At 40.3% G+C, this 21,331-nt stretch overlaps 2 long non-coding RNA genes across 3 annotated transcripts in view; one reads left to right on the plus strand and one right to left on the minus strand.

The window, feature by feature from the left end:
• The window catches only part of LOC148056666 (uncharacterized), a 487,731-nt gene that overhangs the window by 183,562 nt on the left and 282,838 nt on the right, over window positions 1-21,331 (minus strand). For both annotated transcript variants that reach the window (XR_015702593.1, XR_015702592.1), the window contains exon 4: window positions 17,072-17,209. This is a non-coding gene — a long non-coding RNA (uncharacterized LOC148056666). The remainder of the gene's footprint in view (window positions 1-17,071; window positions 17,210-21,331) is intronic.
• LOC148056667 (uncharacterized) lies at window positions 2,388-8,779 on the plus strand. The gene is made up of 4 exons (XR_015702590.1): window positions 2,388-2,864; window positions 3,488-3,681; window positions 7,006-7,150; window positions 7,599-8,779. It is a non-coding gene; the product is annotated as an uncharacterized LOC148056667 (long non-coding RNA).

Below are 21,331 nucleotides of genomic sequence, written 5' to 3' on the forward strand. Positions count from 1 at the left end.
CAAGTCAGTCAGTCACTCCCATTGATAACAAAATGTCAGCATCTATCAGGGGAACCCATGGGGTCAGGGATCCCAGAAAAAAAGGGCAACAATAATAACATTCCCTGCCAGGCAAATGTTGTGTTATAAACTTTAAAATCCTGGCACTCACCCCTCTGCCCCCCATTTCCCAGGCAACGTTTAAGCATGGTCCCTGCCTCAAGCTAACTCGCGAGGAACAGTCTGAGCGCGGCTCCCTGTTTTGGCAGGCGTGAGTTTAGTAATACGGACACAGGCCACTACATACCAGATGGCTGCAGGGCCGGGAATGGTCCTGTGCACGTTCAAATACACATATAGGTTCTCTACCCTGGCAGTTAATCACTGTATTTTTCAGTTTTTCCATTTGCAAGAAAAGGAGGTAGAACTTCTTCTTCTACTTTATTAACACGGTTTGAGACCCTTAAGTGAAAATTGCTGTACAACTGTAAAGTATATTAATACAGAAAACTGTAACATTGTTTCAGTACATCACCAACAAATTTTGATTTCTAAACTGACAACTGACTATTGAATTATTGATTCAGATTCACCAGCTGATAAACTAGCATAAATCTCCTCCAAACTCAATGAGAAAGCATGGACCACTGGTTCTTCTCAAAGAAAATTAACTCTAATTTTACTGTCTCTCAGATTTATTTAAAAATGTAGCAAAAACAAAAGAGAAATAACAGCTACTAAATGGTGTTTCAAAACTAAGCACAAAGGAAAGCACAAATTTCAGCAGTCAGTCTGTCTCAGCACAATAAAAATGTTTTCTTTTCTTTATAGAAAAACAAAAATTACTTGCAATGGTCATATTTTTAAATAAGAAATCTACTATACAGTGCCTATGAATTGTTCAAGGTAACACAGCACACACAATATTGTAAGAAAACGCAACCATCCTGAAAACCTTATTTCTTGGCCTTAAAAACGCACTCTCTGCAAGAATATTAATTTTATAAACAAAACTTTCCATAAATAAAAGTCCTTTACATTACCTGGCAAGGACAGAAGGAGATTAAAAGGCCAAGACTATATAAAAGAATAATTATGGTTAAGAACAGACTAAACACTTTCCATATGGCAAACGATACCAAAAGCTACTCCCATTAAAAGGGAAGCCAGCAACACCAAGTACACCATATTTCTTTACTGCAGCGTTTTTTAAAAGAAATGCAAACTTCTTAAAGCAGGCTGTGACACACATTCACCTACTGAACAGCTGTGGTGGCTCAAAGCACTGCCAGCCTCCCGCTGCCATCTGCCTGCTGCCAGCGCTCCCCAGCCCGCAGCACATTCCGGGAGGGATACACCAACGCGCTCTACCCACCCAGGGCAAAGCCAGTGCTCAGCTGCCACCCCTCGGGTGATGGGTTTAAGCCAACACACCCCAGTTTCCTTGGGAGCAAGGAGCGGGCACTTGTTTTTTTTCCTCACCGCTTCCAAGGTAGCTTGGGAACTTCTGGCAAAGAGGTGGCATAGAAAGTTGGGGAAGCGTGAGCTGGACTAACACATGAAGCCATCACAGCAAGATTGATGAGGGCGTGTCTAAACTTTCACGTTTTAGCTATGCCATCTTAACTATTGGTAATCTCCAATTTCCTCTCCAACAACTGGTGCTACTTACAAAGCCCAATAGCTGCTGGTTTGTTAAAGGATTTTATCAGAATAGCCCAAGACACTGAAGATCTGGAGGCACAGGTTTGCAGAACTAACGTGAAAGGAAAAGAAGCAACGCCACTCCTACTTTTTGAAGCTTTTAGATTTTTCTGCACGCATCCTGAAATCTAGAATTAACGCTCCACCTTACTAAGCAGTGTTTCTAAGAGCGGAGATAAAATAAACATTTTAGGTACATGATTCCCAGGAAAAGATCTTCTGCAGTGAGTATCTCTAGGAATTAAGACCAAAAAAATGAAAGCTGTTGTCAGGATAACTAGGGCCAAACTAAAAACACTTTCCTCCCAGCTGCTGTGGTGGCTATTCAGGGAAGCCCATCCCTTTGGCATCAGCAGAAGCAAGCATGAGTGCCAGTTCAGTTCTGTGTGAGGCAGTTGGTATTCAAGTCAGAGACGTACGCAGTGGCAGAACACTTTTGCTTTCCCAGGTTATTACAATTCCCTCATTTTGAATCAAGACTTTCTCCTAATACCATTTTTTTTTAATACAAAAATAGGTAGGTGTGATCACAGACCATCCACACAGCCTGCAAACTGATCACTGGCAGGGTCTTTGTGCCACCTGCCCTCTTCCCTTCCCAGCAGAGCGGCTGACCCAGCCATGCACTTCGCTACCTTCTGCTGGCAGAGCTCCGCACAAGTCAGTGGAGTGATGATGAGTTAAGTCAGCTGAGGAACCGGTCACATGTTCTTACTGAAATTTGTAAGGAAAAAAAAAAAAATCTTTAAGGATGAAAATAAGACAAGTCAACACAGCTGGAATGCCCCCATTCATCAATCTGTTTAAATACAGGCAGAAAGCTTATATTATTTGGGGGTAGAGGAAGAAAAAGGAGTCTGTCTCACTAGCAAAGACCAGGATGGTGAGCAGAGGAAGCTGCTGTAACGATACCACACAGCTGCAGGTCTGCTGCAGCCTTGCTGTCAGCATTGCAGCTCCACAGGCAAACACTGCACCACTTTCCTTTCTCTGAGAGTTTTAAGCTGTGGTGCAAAACAGGTGCTATCAAACCATTGATTAACAGAGAACTTGTCTTCAAAAAAAGGTATCTCAAAAGCTGAGGCTAAGTCTAACAGCTCTGAAGGCACAGATGACAGCAACAACGAACAATGCTACAAAAGATGCTGTGGTGCAAAAGGGTCTTTTCAAACCTGCTGGAGGTATGTTACCTGCTGCCTGCCTTTATTTTCACTTTAACATTGGCATATTTACCAATTTACATTGGTAATGCTGAATACTAATTGCCCCCAAGTCTGAAATTCTCAGAGTATAAACACCTTGCTTGTGCTTAAGCTAGCAGTAAACTAGCTTGTGGTTGTATGTCCTATTACAAGGGATGCTTATTACTGGGATGATGAGATTCTGTCCTGGAAATGGGTTTCACTGAGCGTGTATTGCTAAGCCCTAGTGATATCTCTAACCCCAGGATTTGCACACATTGGCTTGAGTACAAAATCTGTGTGGGATTTTTTGTTTGTTATGGTCAGAGAGGGGGGAGGCAGTCAGCCCTGCTTTCCTGTGCTCTGGTACAGGTAAAGTATAGACAAGGAGGGAGATGTTAGAAGTAGATTCACTTCCCCCCACCCTCCTCCTTTGTCTCGGCTAAATAGACAATAAGAAATGCCCAAAGATGCATGCAACCATGACTGTAGGTCTTCAATCAAAGAGCCTATTTCTAATGAACTTAATACCCTATCACCATTGTTAGTTTCTGTTTTCTGACCTAGGCTTTTCAGGTACAGAGGTCCCATGGAAGTTATCTGCGTTATTTTTCTTTGCACAGGATAGATCTTGAATTCTAAATGCATTACACAACTCACCCTTAAAGTGATTCACCTTCACCATAGTGTTCCTGGCTTCCTTCGCTTTCAAAAGTAGTTATTTTGCTGACAAGATGTTAAATTTTCTCTTACCTGAAGAAATCAACTTGTCTACTGTCGTGTCTAATTCCACCAATACAAGTACAAAATGACCAAGGTGAGAAGATCTGTAAAGCTAGTTATTTTGTGATTTTTATTTAATTTAATCCTATGAAAGCGGGTTAGGTCAGAGTACCTTGAATGCTTAGTTAATGATCCATGAATGTGCAGTACCATCCCCAAGAACATTTCTGGACAGAGTGTACTGCAGAGTAAGAAACAAGCAATTTCTATTACGGAATGGTGTTTTTCATTCCAGACTGGCTGGTTATGATAAAATACAGAGCCATCTTAAAAATCCTCTTCTGAGAAAGAAAAAAAGTAGTGCTTTAAAGTCTGTTCTTCAGAAAGTACTTCTCTGATGCCACCACTTCCCCACTTGTAAACCAGTTTTCCCTAGTTCCTTTTCATCACTCATGTTTCTCTTGGCTTTTAAAATTTTTACTGAGCCTGCACTGCAACTACACCAGAAAAGCTCTGATCTGTGCTGCACCTCCAAGCACTATTCTATCACATATAAGATCATTCCAAAACAACGCTCCTGTAATTAAAGCATCTCTCTGAAGCACCTGTAAACCTTACAGGTTACAGGCAGGCATTTTAATTCACTGATGCTACAGTTGTGTTTACAGCTATTATCTACATTCTACTTCATTTAAGGTCACAAGACTGATACAAGCTTCCAATGGAAAAAGAACGGTCTTATTCCACATAACATTATACTACGGTAGATATACAGATCTTTAAAGATCACTTTATACACTAGGAAAATACATTCTGGCACAGTAAACAAGGCTGAAGTACCACGTAACTAACACCAGCTCGCAAAGGTCAGTTATAAGAAAGATATAATAAAGTGATATAACAGGTAAATTACTGTATCTCTGGAGATTTTCTACTGAACAGAATTACAGTCATGCTACTAGTGATAACTGCATACTAAAAATAATTTTTTCTATATTTAAAGCTGATTGAAAAATACTTTTTTTTAAGTACACTAAATTGTCATGTAATCCAGACCATTTCTAAGACACTCTAAAGGAAGTGAGCCCTGCAAGTAAATTGGCTATATTTCTGCTAAGACTATATTAAATAAGGCCAAATTCCTTTGTGACTGGCAATGTGTATTTCATGAGGCTCTATTCTGCTGAAATACACTGCTTTCTAGGCAATGAGCCGAGGAAGGTCAGAGTCCATAAGAGGGTCTACTCCAGAAGAATGTAACCCCAATCATTTACCCAGCAGCCCTGCCACCGCACATATTGGAGTCACCTGATAAGTGAAGAGCTCATACAAATAATCTTTGCTTTTCTATTGAACAACATGCATTTCCAGTTTCTCCTTCAGTATCCACAGCTGTGCAGCAAATGCAGGGCACTTCATTCATCAGAAGACGACAGTGCTGACAGAGGTAGTACAATCAGGCAGCCTTTTCCATCTGTTAAATATATGTCTCTCTCTTCCCTCTTAACTTTCTTCTTCCTTCTGCAGGGAGGAGGAGCACAAGTAGTTTTATGCTAAATATTTTGGCCATGTATACAATTTTTGCCTTATTCTTCTCTAACTGACAAGTCAAATTCCCCATGTCAGACCAGCACAGTCACTTATGCCACTCATTGTTTGCTCACAAAAGTATCTATTGAGAATATAATACGGTATTGTCAGATCAGAATGACAGCTGATGATAATGCGAGTTCCTCTGTATTCTGGTTGCCAATATTATAGTCTAACACTTATTGAGGTTTAATGCTCAAGGGAAAAAGAGAGTGAGGCTTTTACTTCAGACTGCAGATAGAGCCAGTTTAGGAAGAGCACAGCTCACTGACGATAAATTAAATAAATCTAAAAAACCCAAAGTTTGGAAGAAATTCTGAAACAAAGATATGTATGATACATTCTGAAGATCAATGACTGAAAGTCTCAATATGCAGAAGCATCTTTCAAACAATCTGTTTTATGATTTTACTGATACTGGTTCACAGGGAGAAAAACAAATCGGCTCTCGGTGCCATTTCAGAACCCTAATTCAGTCTACAAATGTAGCTCAAATTTGTGGCTGGTGCCACCATAAGGTAATAAAGAATGAGATTTATCATTCAACATACAATGGATTCAGATCAGATTATGATCCCTTCTCAGAATGGTAGAAATTTTTTGTATGGTACTAGAACCTTCCTTAGCTCTTGAATTTACTGCCAGTTGCTTTGTAGGAAAAAAAGAGCAGCATAGTAAGTAAAGTCAAACCAAGACAGTCTGCCTCTGCAGCGGCCCAGCCACCCCACAAGCTCTGCTCAAAGCTTTCTTTCCCTTTCAGTTCTCCACACCCTGCACTTACTCCTCTGGCATCCACAACATAACCCAATTCTCTTACAAACGGAGAACATTTAAAGGGAACAAAGTTGGGAAGAGAGTAAACAAGCATATGGTCAGACTACATACAGTTTTAAAAACAAACAAGAAGTGTCAACAGTTTCTCTTCCTATTTCCCTTTTCAGTCTCTGGTTATAGACTTTCCTTTTGACTATCAATGCCCAAATGATGGATGAGGTCAGATTTTCAAAGGACGAACCTCAGAAAAACAAACCCTTAAGAACTTCTTCCTGGATACTAATTCTCTTCAATCCTTTAATAGCAGACAGAAGCAATGTGTTTGAGAGAGATTACCGACTCCAGGTTAAGGGATTTCAGGAATCCTTACAATGAACCACAGAGGAAGAAATGTTGAGATCTAGAACAACACTTGTAAAATGTGATATTAAGAATTAAGAATAATTAAGATATTAAGAATACTATCGTCACGTCATTTCGGTATGCTCTAAAACTGGGGTATTTAGAAGGGAATCCATTGCTGGTAAGCAAATGGAAAAACAAACAAACAAAAAAATCAATTTAACTTTCCTGGGCCACATTCAGTAGTGTCTCTCTTATTCCATTTTTTCCATATGACATTTCCATCTTTATCTCCTTATTGACATGACAAAAAGCAAGAATTATGGAACATAAGTCAAAGGTGAAGTTGAAAGTATACTAAAGTTTCTCTCTCTGTCTTCTGAGGAAGGCTACTCAGGCAAGTCAGTTCCTGATACAAAGCTATTAACTCGGGCGAAGAGCACGGTTATAATGGAAATTTTCTAGTTGTTTTGCACAGTAGGGGGGGGAAAAAAGCTTACTCCTAGGAAAATTCTTCAGAGGCTGTCCTGCTTTACTGCAATTTTATGCTTGCGTTTCTCACTATCAGAAGAGATTCAACACCCGTGGGATTAGTTCCCCTTCTCCATTAGCCCAGCTTTAAAGATTTGGACAACAAATAAGCAATAAACTCTGGTATACTATAAACAAGCCTCTCCATCTCCTCGGTTCATTTTGGTCTTCTCCATTTCAGCTTCTGACAATGCAGTTACTTTTCTGGCTGCAGGCCCTCTCTCCTGGGAAAGCAGCGGCACCGAAAGCTAGCAACAACATCTGGGCTGCAGCTAAAGCCGACCCTGTGGTTTCCCAGTGCTCCTTCAATATATTGCATGCCACAGGTATGACCACAAAGAGAAAATATCAAGACTCAGTTTAGTGGAGTGTCTTATAAAAAGGTCGACTTTTGTAAGCAGCTATAAATCAGGAGATACTTTCTGAATACAAATTTATGAACTCTCTCTGATGGACAGGACGGGGTTAATTTTTCTCCTGTAGGAGAAAAAGAAAGCATGGAAGACAAATCCTAGATTTAACACAGAAAAATCGTTTCTGTTCATCAGCACATTTTAATCACCAGAAATACTATAAGACTGCAGTCATCCCTCCCTTAAGTTAGAGTTGTCAGAGCAGTACAATGCTTATGGGTATCTATGTAAGTTGGGTGTTCATCTTTATTAAAGAAGTATAGACTAATAAATCTTATAATGTGCAATAGTCTTAGTTACACACACACACAATTTCTTTTTTGAAAATTAAATAATCATAATTATGCGTACGGTTTCACAGGTTACCCCAGAAGTCTGGTAACAGCCAGCCCAGCACAGCCTTCATGCAGTGCTTTCCAATCGCCTCGGTAAAAGTCACAGACCATCACCAGGATACGATGCTTCCAGTTACATTTGTTTAGATGCCTCAACTCACGTTTTCCTTCTTATCAAGTGACAGGACTTCATGGACATGGCACACAGTTACTTATAACTGACGAGTCAGTGAATCTATCAGCATTGTATGGCTTTAGCACTCTGTGTACCCCAACCAGCTGTTTGGAAACGTACTTGATATTTAGTACAGAGCCACTGCCAACTTCTTCAACGTTATTAGGGGATCTAACTAAAGTAAAGCAAGCACTGCAAGCTTATCTTCCAATTTAACTATAGAGATACCCCATGCATCTGATTTGAGCACAGATTAGAACAGATGGCCTACATGGAAGATGCAAATAATAATTTATAACAAAGTGAGTTCATTATTAATACTTGCAAAATCAGGTTTAGCTGATACCAATCGACCTGTCAGAAATACACATATAATATGAATATATAAGAGAAGAAAGCATGCTACAGCAATGCCAAATTTTCATGGGAGCTCAGGGGAGAGCTTTTAGAATGAAGATACATATGCACCCCATGTTTAAAACTTCATGGAATCTACATGCATGCACAAATAAATGGTCCTTTAAGCATATATTCCTGGTAAGCTTGAAGAAAAAGAGGTGTGCCATTTTCCAAGCAAATTTTCCAGGGTAAGGCTGGACACGTTTTTGCCCTGGAAATGACAGTACTAATAACGTTCTCTAATATTACTACGAGCATCACATCAGGTTTTTGATAATCTCCAAAGCACACACGTTGCAAAATAGCTGTCTGCAGAAACTCAAGCCAGGAATGACTGTGTGGTTAATAGAAAACTTGTGCGTCTCAGTAAACCTTTAGCGAGAACCTAAATATGAGGAATCCAACAATACGTCTCAAAGAGTTTAATCAATACTTTTTCTTTTTAGCACAAATATTACTTTGCCTTACTACATGATATTATTAGCTTCCAACTGTGGGTAATTTTTATGCCCTAGGCATTCAGCTTTAAGCAGTTCTTTCTGTGAATGGCTCAGCTTGACCAGTTCTAAAACAGGGGAAATGTGCATATGCAGGCCAAATTTAGCATGCAATTGATTTCTTTTTCACTAGCAGTTCTTAATTTTCCTCTAACATACATATCAGCAAGGTCGGGGGGGTGGGGGGGTGGGAACCAGACTTCAGAAACTGCACCCCCCCCCTTTTTTTTTTTTTAAGGCTAGTCATACCCTCATCCATAAGCCCCTTCTCATCCACAGTCCTGCCAAGCTTAACGAGAGCTTTCATGTACACAAACATTCTTAGGAGATAAAGTTGCAGGTAGTTTTCTTCACTACTGGATATATTCACACTCTCCCACCCTCATCAACCCCCTGCCATTTATGTCTCAGTCCATATTTTATGCCCCTTTGTGTCATGTCCAGTGACAGTCACCTGGCTGCAGTCAGTGACTGCACGGACACCTTTCCATAGGCTTCCCAGAAACACGGGAGGAAGAGGAGCACAGGACTGATACCCTCCCATCACTCAGCACCAGCCAGGCAAAACCTATGGTGGGCTGAGTGTCCTGACGATCATGGCCCATTGCACTCATACATCATTTACCAGCATATAAACTGATTCCAGTTAACAGCAGTTCTGACATTTTTCATCTACCACCTTACTGTTTGAGAAGCTCAACCTGATAAAAATTTCCCCAAGTTGTTTTTCAGAAAATGGAAGTATTTATTGCCAACATGAATAAAAATGGCCAAATGCATAGGTTGTTTTGTTAAATAGCTTTGACTGATAAAGCTTGACATGTCTTAGCATGTTCGTTTACTTCAGTTTAGGGTAATCACTTGATTCTTCTCTGTCATACCCAGAAAGCTGTTTTAAAGCATAAGATTTCTAGTGTGCTCTGAACCTCACACAAAATTGATTTCAGCACATACAGTACTACTGGTGTCTGGTGCTGATGAATTACCCTGCTAGCGAAACACAATTTCTACTAAATCAACAAATAGTTTGCTATAAAGGCCATAAGATTCACTCAGTTCCTACAACAAAAGCTCCCATTTCCTCTTCATTAATCCTTGTAAGTGAGATTCAATAGATAAGAGAAAATTCCTGCTAGCTAGCCTCATGGTGTCCTTAACCATTTTGAAGAAAAGTTAAAAAAACCAACCACCAAACCACCAGAAGTTAATTTAAGCTGTGAGTGACCCAGAAGAGTCTGAGGCCGCCATTCAAAACTCTTGTCTCTTATGATTATGGAAAATTATGCATTCATCTACTAATCTCTCAACACAGATTACTGAAAAGTAATCTTTCAAGCACTGAGCACACAGCAGATAAAGTCCCCCAAAATCTCCGCCAGAACAAAAGAGAAGTATCCAATTTGAAGATAACACTGACTTTTAACTGAATTTTGAATAATTCTTATATTCTATATTATTTTCTCATATTTTAAAACCTACAATAGCCCAATTTTTAAACATTATTATTCTGCTTTCATTAAAAAAAAAAAACGCCAAAACACCTGAAGTTGAGAAGCCAATAGACAAGAAAAATAAAACCATTAAGATTCAGGTTGAGGAAACTCTTTCTGATGCAGCCACTTTGCTTTGGAGTGAAATGCAGCAGGGAAAACCATTCCTGTGGCATTTCAGACAACAAGGAGAAGCAGTTCTGTATTCTCTCACTGTCACTGCTAAGAAAATATTCCTTCACCTGAAAGAACATAGGAAATATTATTGCAAATCTTAATTTATGGCTGTAATATAAAGCACAGAGAGATACTACACAGGACTTCTCAAAATAAAGTTGCAGACAGCCACAGTTTGGGATATTCTGCCAACTTACTCCTCCATCAATAAGCTTAAATTCTTTATCCAGTGTCATATTATACAAGCCCAAATTTGGTGTAGTAGCAGGATGCCTAACTAGCATATTCTGTATGAGTTTTATTCAGCTTCTCTCCACCTCCACACTCATCCCCTGCCACCAGCACATCGGAATTACTTGCCCAAAATGGAACAAGTCAGGTGTAGTGCGAGGGTGAGCACAACACACACGTGTGCATTGCATCAGGCCGGGCAAGTGCCCTGGGGCTTCAGCCTCCATACCTCAGAGCACACGGGAGTTGGAAATCCCATTTCTATAGACTGGAGCCCAGTTCAATTTATCCTAAAATCCCTACCCTCGCTGCAGTTGTAGAGAATGTACCTACTGACAGGGCAAGCCAAATTCAGCCGCTGGTTTTCACTCAGCTTAGACAATACCATCTCACCATCAAAAGAATCTCAGATCCCTATTAAGAGTATTCTCCCATTTGATGTATTTTCGCTCATTATAGATGGCTTCATTCTCAAAAGAACATCACTCTGGACAGAGTTTATTTAGACTATGTCATCCAGAACCTTGCATCCATTTGCTTAGGAGCTTTCTGTTCTTTTTAGTGACATACATAGCAGGATCAAGTCATCTGGAAAACTACTTTCTCCTTTCAGTTTTTGATAATCTGCTGAGTGAAACATTTCTTCCTCTAAATCCACGTGCTGTCGTACTCAAATTGTTAAGAATCAGCATTTAAGTCAATATGAATACAGTAGTACAAATAGTATTAGAAACATATTCTATTATTGTGAAAAAGTCAGAAGTTGCGGACTGGGGTTAAACCACGACAGATATACACAGAATGCTGATTAGCAGAAGCCAGTGAACTTCATGTTTGCATTTGTAAATGCTGGATCGATAAAGTAATCTTCTGAATAGTAACAAAGACCCATCTATGTCATGTGAAACATCAAATTCTGGCTTATCAAAAAAATAAGGACCCAAACCCAAAGAACAAAAAAAACCCCAACCCTACATTGACTTCTGTGTCCAATCAGTGGCTCTACCATGCAGAAAAAAAATCAAAGCGCCACTCTGACTATATGGCATCGTCCCTGCTTTCTTATGCACCAGAACCAGGAAAATTCAGATCATCTACCACCTGCTACAGAGATATCGCATTGACTTTCAGAGCCAACGTCATGTGGTGCTTCCTACATCACTCTCGGGTTTTTTCTATGAAGAATGAATGTTACATAGGTTTACTGAGTGCCAGTTTTATAAAATACAGAATGCAGTCACTCAGGTCATGCAACTGGACCTGATTCTAGTTTAAGCCATGCTCACGAGCCATTCAAACAGCAAGGCCACAAACAGCCTGCCTCCACGAAAAGCCATAGTAATCTCCAGCACTGTTCATTCCCCCTCTCAACTCGTAGTTATGTAGAGAAGATCAACAAGCAGACACACATGCTGTAAGCAGTATTGCTAGACCTAGGCTACCATAGGACACAAAACAATTCTAGTTTCTTAATTAACAAAGGGGCCTTGAAGCAAGGGCATATAGTCCCACCAAGTCCCTGAATACTATTAAGCCTCTGGTCCCACAGAGCAGATCACAGAGCCTTCGAAGAGCAGAGACACGTAAACTCTTTCCCATACTGTATTAGGCTGAAGCCATTTCTTCACAGAAGCTTTTGCTGTGGCTAATTATTTCTATTACAGTTGCAGAGATTCATTATCACTAAAGAAAAAGGATAGCTGCTAAACAAAATAGCACGTATATTGCCTGCTCAAGAGAAATCATAATCTAAATTCTTCAGACTTAAGGTCAATAGTACTTCCCCACCTACCACCCCCGTTTGCTATCAGCCTTCATGTCATTTCTCTTTGATCCCCTCTGTTGCTGCTGTTTCTTCAGCTGCTGTTAAATGCCTGCGGATTTTTTTTTTCCAGTTAGAGGAGTAATTACTAAATCATCACGAAAGCTGCTCCCAAACGAGTATCTTCAAGGGCCACGTTCCATTATGCATTAATAGTCCTTGGCCCCACTCACATTTGAACACATTCTGCTTCTCGTCTCTTACATGAGCAAAATTTCACACAATCCTTAAGAGGAAACAGCTTTCATACCGTTTGATGCAAGTCAGTCTCAACAAGTACTGTAGTGGCAAAACCCATTTCTCACTCTAAACAGCATGAAGACAGCTCCCATGATTAGCAGGATGCCCAAAACTGCCAGGAAGAGAGCGCGGGGCTGACGCGGAGCCTGCTGAGGTACCCTGCACAGCTCTGCACTGCTGACAGACATCCCCACAGCCACACAGGAGCTTTACACAAAAGACGTCCTGCTTATGTTAATAGGAGCTGCTCATGCATTAGGCAGGAAAAAAAGTCCAACTGTCCCTCTAAGACTTGTGTCTAAAGACCAGAAATTTCCAGAGAAATGAGTTACTTCTACTAATCAACTTCAAAAGCCTATTTGAATCTATTAGTTTTAGCTTTCCAATCTGAAATGTGTTTATTGCTCTCAGTTAATCATAGGTTAGGATGGGCTTTCTTCCGAAATATCGATGGACTAAAAGGCTATTCCCTGTGCCCAATTAAATGAACATTAAAGAGAAATGCCTGCCTCTTATCACTGAATTATTTCACGGAAGCCATATGATTTGTGTTATACAGAAGGACAGGCAAGATGATCACAAGGATCATCTAGGCTTGGAATTAATTCATTAAAAGAAACAGGTACACATCAAAGAGACTGACACACACAGTTGGACTGGTAGAGAATACATATGTCTTCAGCTGAGTGACAGAAACTGGTAACATTAATGGACAAGGAATTAATGGAGTAAATGCAACATCCAAGCAAGAAGGGGAAGGTGGTAGGAGTAGGCAAGCAGTAAATGGCACTGTACCCCATAAGATCATTAGAGGTGTCCAGTTCACAAGCGCATTGCAGTCTTAGACCAAAGGTCCTTCTACAGCCACTTCTCTACACAGATGGGCCCTTACATCCTTAGGGCTCCACAGAAATTTATGAAATAGGATACATTTAAATATTGGAGCACCCTGAACTACAGATATCCCTCATCACTAGCCTCTAATCAACACCTCTGCCAACCAAGCTCTTCTAGGTGAAATTCCTTCTAGCTCCCCCACTAAGAGGGGAGTTGAGCCTCACACCACTAACTGAAACAGTGGCTGAACTAAACTGTTACGCACTTTCCCTGGCTGCGGGCACAGAGCCGCTCTCGCCAGCCTGGCTCTGCACTTCCCTGTGAGCAGCAGCACCGAGCATTGTCAGGAGCTGCAGTTAAATTTGGAAAAGGGAGAAAGCTATGGGACAGAAAAGAAAGCTAAAAAAAAAAACCAAACCCACAATCCAGCTCAATTTCATTCTTAATGGAACATGCACTGCTAAAGCAGCCTCTGTTTCAGTGTATTCACATCAGATAGGAAAGTTGTTGAAATGGCAATTTTTTGGGATACAGAATTTCAGGCTCACAATCATGACATTTGAGTTCCTTTCAAAAATTAGGATTGTGCATATCCATTAGAGGAAATAATACAAAGAAAGATCAGATTTCATTTACAGGATATATTTTAATTTACTCCTATGATGATTTAGATGAGGCAAAAGTATCTTAAAATACTTCTGAAACTCCATTTGCCAACGTCACAGAGTTCAAACCACTTTCCTTTAATAAACTGGTTATTGCTCTTCTTTAAATGTCATTATATTTAACATTTCTGCTTTGTTTCCTGTAGCATTAATCTCAGTTATTGACAGTCAGCAGCCATAATCAAGATGAAAGGAATTTTCTTGCCATGATTTAATGCGTTTCACATCCTGATAATTCTTTCTTCATTCCTGCTGTTTTAAACAAAACTAGCTAGAAGCACCATTTCTGCCTTTTGCTTATAACTGCTGGCTGATAAGACAGAAATACATCCCGGGGTAGTTTATTGTGTTATCTGTCCCCAGTTATTTTTAAGACTATTAATGATTGTTCACCAGAGCTATATAAGTACAAAAGTTCTTTGATATTCCTAAACAACAACAATCTCCCCAATTTCTAAAAGCCCACTGAATAGACATGACTATGCAATCTGCTGTAAAATTGCTTACAGACAAATCCTTAATAGAGGGCTGCTGAAGAACCACTGATTTCTATTTTATCTCACTTGCATTTGGCTATACTATTTCTTGTTTGTTTAAAGGAGGCATTTTTAAATTATGGCTGCAACCCCTACAGCACTGTTTAATGAATCCTAACTTTAACACATTCAAAGGCACGCAAGTAAAGAATTTGCTACTGTAGGCTGTTTGAGCCTCCAGTTTCCTTCCTTTGTTCATCATCTCAGATCACGGTAAATCAGTGGACAAAGAGCAGCATTTTACGAAGTACCTTAAAATACAGCTACATTTTCATATTTATAGTGCACAACCTTCCCATCACTCCCCCCTTCATGATTCAGCAGCAGTGCAGATTATACTGAAGAGGAGGAATCAGACCTCATTTTTCCCTAGAAGTTCCACAGGCTCTGATCTTCCATACCCTTTGCTCACCTCCTCAACAATCCCTCTGCTTCGACCTGATTTTAAGCAAGTTGCCAGAGTTATCAGTATAAATGGATGGTCTGAGATGCGGGTTACATAGAGGAAAGTATGACAGTTATTTGCATTATTGTATGCTGCAGCATGCAGCCTACTGTTCAAGTAACTTGTTTGGATAGAGGAGATGGTGTAGCAGCAACCAGCAGAGGCTAGCTCATACCACAGAGAAGTTGTGCACTAGACAGCATTGCACCAAGCAAAAACAGAGAAACCAGTTCCTACCTCGAACAGTTTATTTTTGTAACACAAGAGGTGGATACAAACAGATGGAGAAGGAGGAGGGAATGAGAAGACACTCTGATCAGATCATCAGCACCCAAAGTGCTGTCAAGACTTTGGGAGGCAACCTGCCAAAGACAATCTTTAATGAGATTTTTAAGGGGGTGGATGCCCATTAATTTTATGACAAAACATGTAAACATTAAGGGCTTACAAATCCAGTTCAGTGCAGTGAAGAAAATGCCATTCTCCTGACTAAGAGGAACAGGATTGCCTCTCTGATGTGAGCACCAAGCAATGGCTGCTGTCTTAACAGCATGGAGGGTTATCACAACTGTGCAATCTGCAAACCCAATCCCCAGATGCATGTGCTGGCCTTCTCCAAAGGATTCTGGACAACCCTGATATCTCCTCACCCTCACATACAAGACTGCTCTGGAATGAAAACAAATACACAGGCGAGAAGGGAATTGCAGAGCTACCCTGGTTTCGCAAGTGTATCATAGACAGCTCCCCGATCCCTGTCTTTTTATTCCTGCTGCTGTTCCACAGGTCAGATCAAACAGCTCCAGGGAGGATACTGTTCTTTGTCACGTGATTTTGGGTGTCAGATTTTCCAGATATATCACTGCCTTGGGCACCATGTCCCCGTTTCAAAAGTGATGCTTACAAACTTGATTCCCTTCAAAGACTGTAGAAGTTATAAGTGCCCAGATCTCTTTTAGAGAGAGACGTGGAGTTTATTTATTTTCTTTTTAAGGAAAGGTTTCCACTAGGCTTTCAGAAGATCAGGACTTTCTAGAATCTGAGGTCCTTCAAAAATATAATCTGTTAATTTACAATATGAACAAATGTTAAGATTTTTTTTTTCAACTGCAATTTTCAAATACAATTAAGAGAACTCTTATTATAAATCTAAAGCAGTAGCTAATTGTTTTTTTGTCTGTCCAACACAAGGTCATCACTACAGACAAAGAAGCAAGATAGATTTGGGGCACTGTTTGCTTAAGGGCTAATTCTCATTCCAAATAATGATTAACAGGAGATCAAAAAAGGGTGATGTTGAATAGAGTAAAGCAATTAAATGATAAAATACGAATGGAAAATTAAAAGCATTTATAGCTAAATGAACATATACCAAGCGACCCATGGTTTCAGAGGATTAGACTCTCATGGTAATAATTACATATTAATGTAATCAGTAACAGCATATATTCATTATTCAGTTGAAATGAAATAGCAGCACACACACAATTCTGCATCACAATGGACATTCAGTTTAGCTAAATTGAACTACGCCGAAACTTGGTACCAAGGTATGCCCGTTTGGAAGACTGTTTTGCTGCCTTTACTAGCTCAAAAGCATTTTTTGAGCACAAATGGGGTCAAGCATGGTTTGACCTGAGGATTCTGCAACTTGGAAAAAAGATATTTGTTAGACTTAGACAGAGATATTCTTTTGTCATGCAAATTAATTCCTTTTCAAGCATGCAGGACACACTCAAGTTTACACAGTACAGCTCAGAGTAAGCAGCTCAGTCTTAGGTTCCTAAGGCCTTCATTTTAAGATAACAGAAGTGCCCTGGGATTTGCTTTGGAAGCCTCTTCCACAACAATACTAATCAGAACGTACTGCAATTGTGAAACCAAGGATTAACATGGTGTACTCTGTGGCTGACACTTTCAATTCTATATGGCCACAAACAGAGGGCTGTTTTCTTCCTTAAACTAAAGATATGCTGCATCCTTACCATGCTATTCATTCATCCTCTTGACAACTATGCTCCAGTAAGAAGTGCTGCAGTCAGCTCAGCTGTATATATTTCACTGGCAACTCCTTCAGGGAAACACATAGACACACAGCTCCAGGCTTCACTGGACCTCACAACCTAAATAAATAAATAAATAAATAAGTTTGGATGTTAGATGTTTAAGGAAAACAAAAGTGCTCCAGAAAGCGGTACAAGTGGTTCATTAGAAAAACTCACTCTTCCCGTGTCAGAAAAGAACAGGGGACATCTTTGCACTTATCTTTGGGAGAAGATCAAACTACACTGCCGTGACTATGTGAGATTGCCAATGATCACCAAAAATACTCCAATTCTACCTGGACAGAAGTCTGTGTTGAATATGGCACTACTACATCCTGGTTAGAGCAGGAACTAGAAACAATGGTCCATACTTGGGATGAAATTTGAAATACATCAACATCAAAGACAAAATCGGATAGTTCACAAATGCCTCTCAGTGCCTGATGCTCCCACTTCCTACTGATAGACACTTCTTGATACAACTCCCTATCTGGGTACCTTGTGGTGCATGGCAAAGAATCAAATACCACAGAGAACCCAGCCTATGAGAGAATGAGAGCGTTAGGCAGGTGCAAACTACAGCTCTTCTGAGCAGAGCTTCTGAACCCACACGCTGCCATCTTATTTTTTTTAATATATAATTCCTGCTCCTGTATGAAAAAAAAAAGATGTTGTTAACCTAAAAGTCAAAGCTTTCTACCAAAGCGTTACTTTCTTACAAATTTTTCAGTCACCTCTAGGGCAGGAGAAGAGACGAAGAGCTTGCTCACACCGTTATTTGCAATGTTGTGCCCTTCAGCCTGTGGTTGTTGCCTTCTCAGTGAAGGCAAGGCGTTTAATTAGACTGTACTGCAGCTAAGCAGAAGAGTCCACAAAGCCACTAAATACTTCTCATCTGAGTGGAAGTAACATCCAAATACCGACAGAATCACAAACTGAATTTGTGAGCAAACGCTGAGAAGCTACAGATAGCTCAAGGTACAACAGAGTAAGCAACTCAAAGCCAAATTGGACCAAAACCCCTTCTTCATTCATTCTAGTAGAAAACAGAAAAAATATGTAGTAAAAGAAGGTAGAAACAGAAGCAGGAACTCACTGCCACTATCTGCTGTCAACAGCAGAAAGAGGCTGAAGTGGGAGCATAGCAATGAACACTAGAGGCAGAAGAAATGGCAGCAGGGAAAAGGAGGCAGCAGCTTCACTAGCAGACAACTGCTGCACGAGAAAGGTCTTATTCAAACCCCAAATACTTCCCATACTTTTCAGGCAAGAGCACCATCAAATATAAAACAAAAAATTGCATAATTTTCATTCTTCTTATGTTCTATGACATCCTGCCCTGTTCCTGGCACTCGTTTGCATATGCCTCACCAGAGCAGACTGGGGCATGATGCTCTGATGCATCATTATAAAGGACAAAGTCTACAGAGCACAAAAATGTCACCAGCACAAGACATCTCCCCTCCTCTCTCTTCTTGATCAAATGACAGCAGAACTGGAGTTTTGTTTGTTCGTCAAATAGGGCCAAGAGAAGGAAAATTATAGAGACAATCCATTACATCGGTAAAAGTCACTTTAAAACAACATAATATAACACAGGAAGTGTTACAAAGCAGTGCAGTTTTGGGGAAAGATTGGGGACTGTGGTAGGGGAATGTAAGACATGCATAAGTGCAGCAATGCAGGTGAGTTACCTGTGGTGCCATTTCCTGACACAGAATCTCGTATCTACACCTACGGGTTGAACAACATATGTGTTATCCCACGCCTTAGCTTGCCCCTTCTCTTCCCCTCACTCCCGCCTCCTCAGCCCTGCTGAGAGAGGTGCAGACTCCTGACTTCTGAGGCTGCTCATGGTGCTTACTGATCCCACAGCAACTTCTATTTTCTAACCCTTCTTTACTCTTTCCTTGCAGCAGTTCCTTCCACATGTTTTTGGCCTTTTCTAGTCTCTCCTCTTAGAACACAAGCATGATTCAGTCATTCCCATTTTAAAGCGCCTGACCTTCAACTACACTTTGGTCTTCCATTTCAACTCTTCTCTAATATACTTCTTGCTTACTATTTCTATCCCTCACTTGGCATTTCTCTGAATTTGTTCTAACCAAGATGAATGACTTCATCTTACTCAAGTCTCAGAAACACCACTCTGTTCCCACCGCCCTGTCCAATACTTCCATCATACGTGACCATGCTGATACTCTTGAAATGTCATCTTTTCTCAATCCCTCTTCTCCTCTCACTTTTTTTGGTAATTCTTTGACATTAGCTGGGGTGGATTTTCCCCTCACAGATTCTGGCATGACTCCATAGACACGATGACTTTAGCCTTCATTTTTTCCTCCCATAGCACTTTCCCAGCTGCAAGCTCGCAGTTTGTCAGCAGAGAGAGAGGGGAGCTGAGTCAGAGATCCACTCCTCCGCTCTTTGGTTCAACAAAAGAAATTTATATGCATTCAGAAGTCTTTGCCCAACTTTGACTCTCTTGTCTGAACACTTGGCATAATTTCTTCAAATCAGCACAGGGTGATTATATTCAGAAATACAAACCAAGGCTCTCAACTATAGATAGATGGTATACTAGTAACTTTACAAGAATTACAGAAATACCAACAGAAACTTGTTGATGGAACAGGCAGTAGTGTGAATCAACACCTGAGTGACAACAAATTTTCAAAAAAGATTTTGAGTGCTGCTTCCTGCTATGAATAACAGCTAGTAGGAGGGTGCAAGGAAGGACTATTCCCAACTACTTAACATCTCAAGTCTAGTCTTAACAGTAGACAAAATGAGCCAATGTCTCAATGTACCATTTGCTGTGCATCATAATATGAAATCATTCAACAAAATCTTCCCCACTTTACTGTCACTTCAATAAAAAGCACAACTTCAGAAAAAACAACCATCATAATTTCTGCAGAAAACAAGGCAAGTTTTAAGATTGCCAAACAAAACATGTCTTTCAGTGGTTTTATCTGAAAGAGCATAAAAGCATCATAACAGAGTTAAAAACTGTTCAGGCTACAAAACCTCCTACAATGAGTGTCTCATCCTCGCCTAGAACAGAAGTCATCAGTTCTGGGGGATGAAGCCACAAAATCACTGACATCTCATCCCTATCTAACAACTATGGAGTGATGGAAAAATAATTTAAGACACAGCTTCTCCGACTCTGCAAAGTAGAAAAAGTTCTCTTCATTAGACTTAGATGAAAATACAGATATCCGTACTTTTGTTCAGCTCTCCTATATCAAAAACAAGATGAAAAACATTTTGTGAAGCTATCAAGGTCTACAGTGACAGAAAAACCTTGTAATCCACTTACTGAGCTTATCAGAGCAAATGGATTAGTGAAACGGCATCACTAAATGTTCTTGGAAGCACCAAGAACAACTACAAAGTCTGGAAGTGTAGGGTAATATTCCCAAAAAAACAGGTTATAACTCTAAATTCATTCACAGCAAGGTACTGGCTAGCTGTTACTAGGAAAGTTGTTCTTCATAGGGCTTTCCAGAGTTCAGCGTACAGGACAAAAATAACACCCATCTGCTTCTTTTGTACAACGAAATGAAATGGTCATCCCAATTTCTCCAACAGACAGAATGCAAGCAGAGCACAACACTGCAAAACACGCACCTTCAAACCCTGGTCCAAGGGCAGACGCTCCTTTGCAATTTTACCTGGGAATGCACTATGTACTTGGGGGATGACACACTGTCAGAACAAGCTTCTTCAACAGACTCACTGGCGCACCTCATGGAGCTAAACGCAAGCTCAGAGGGGCTGCACTTTAGCTACTCGAATGCTCATGACAAAGCAAGGGCAATGATAAATAAATAATTGGTTGATTTTTTCTTTTCACTTGCTAGTGCTACAGATGGCAGTCACTCCAAACTTGGAAACAGTCCTCACTGGGAATTACAAATTCAGACCAACTTCATCACTGACATAAGAGAACACTGCTTGCATTTTGGTCATCAAATGTAATGGATGCTTTCCCAAGAGTGTAACAAAGAATGAGATCAAGGTCCCATTTACAAAAGTTGACAATGCTTTTCCAGATAGCTGCTCAGTGAAGGAAAAAGAAAGGAGGACTGATCTTTGCTGCTCCTTTGTGAGGAGCCTCATACTCATTCAACAAAGTGCAGGTCAGGGCTATGTGCTGAGAAAAAATACCAAATTTAGCCAGAGACTGAATAC

Source organism: Nipponia nippon, unplaced genomic scaffold, assembly GCF_047370975.1.
Source record: "Nipponia nippon isolate SJK-2023a ecotype South Korea unplaced genomic scaffold, ASM4737097v1 scaffold_12, whole genome shotgun sequence".
Classification (NCBI taxonomy): Eukaryota; Metazoa; Chordata; class Aves; order Pelecaniformes; family Threskiornithidae; genus Nipponia; species Nipponia nippon.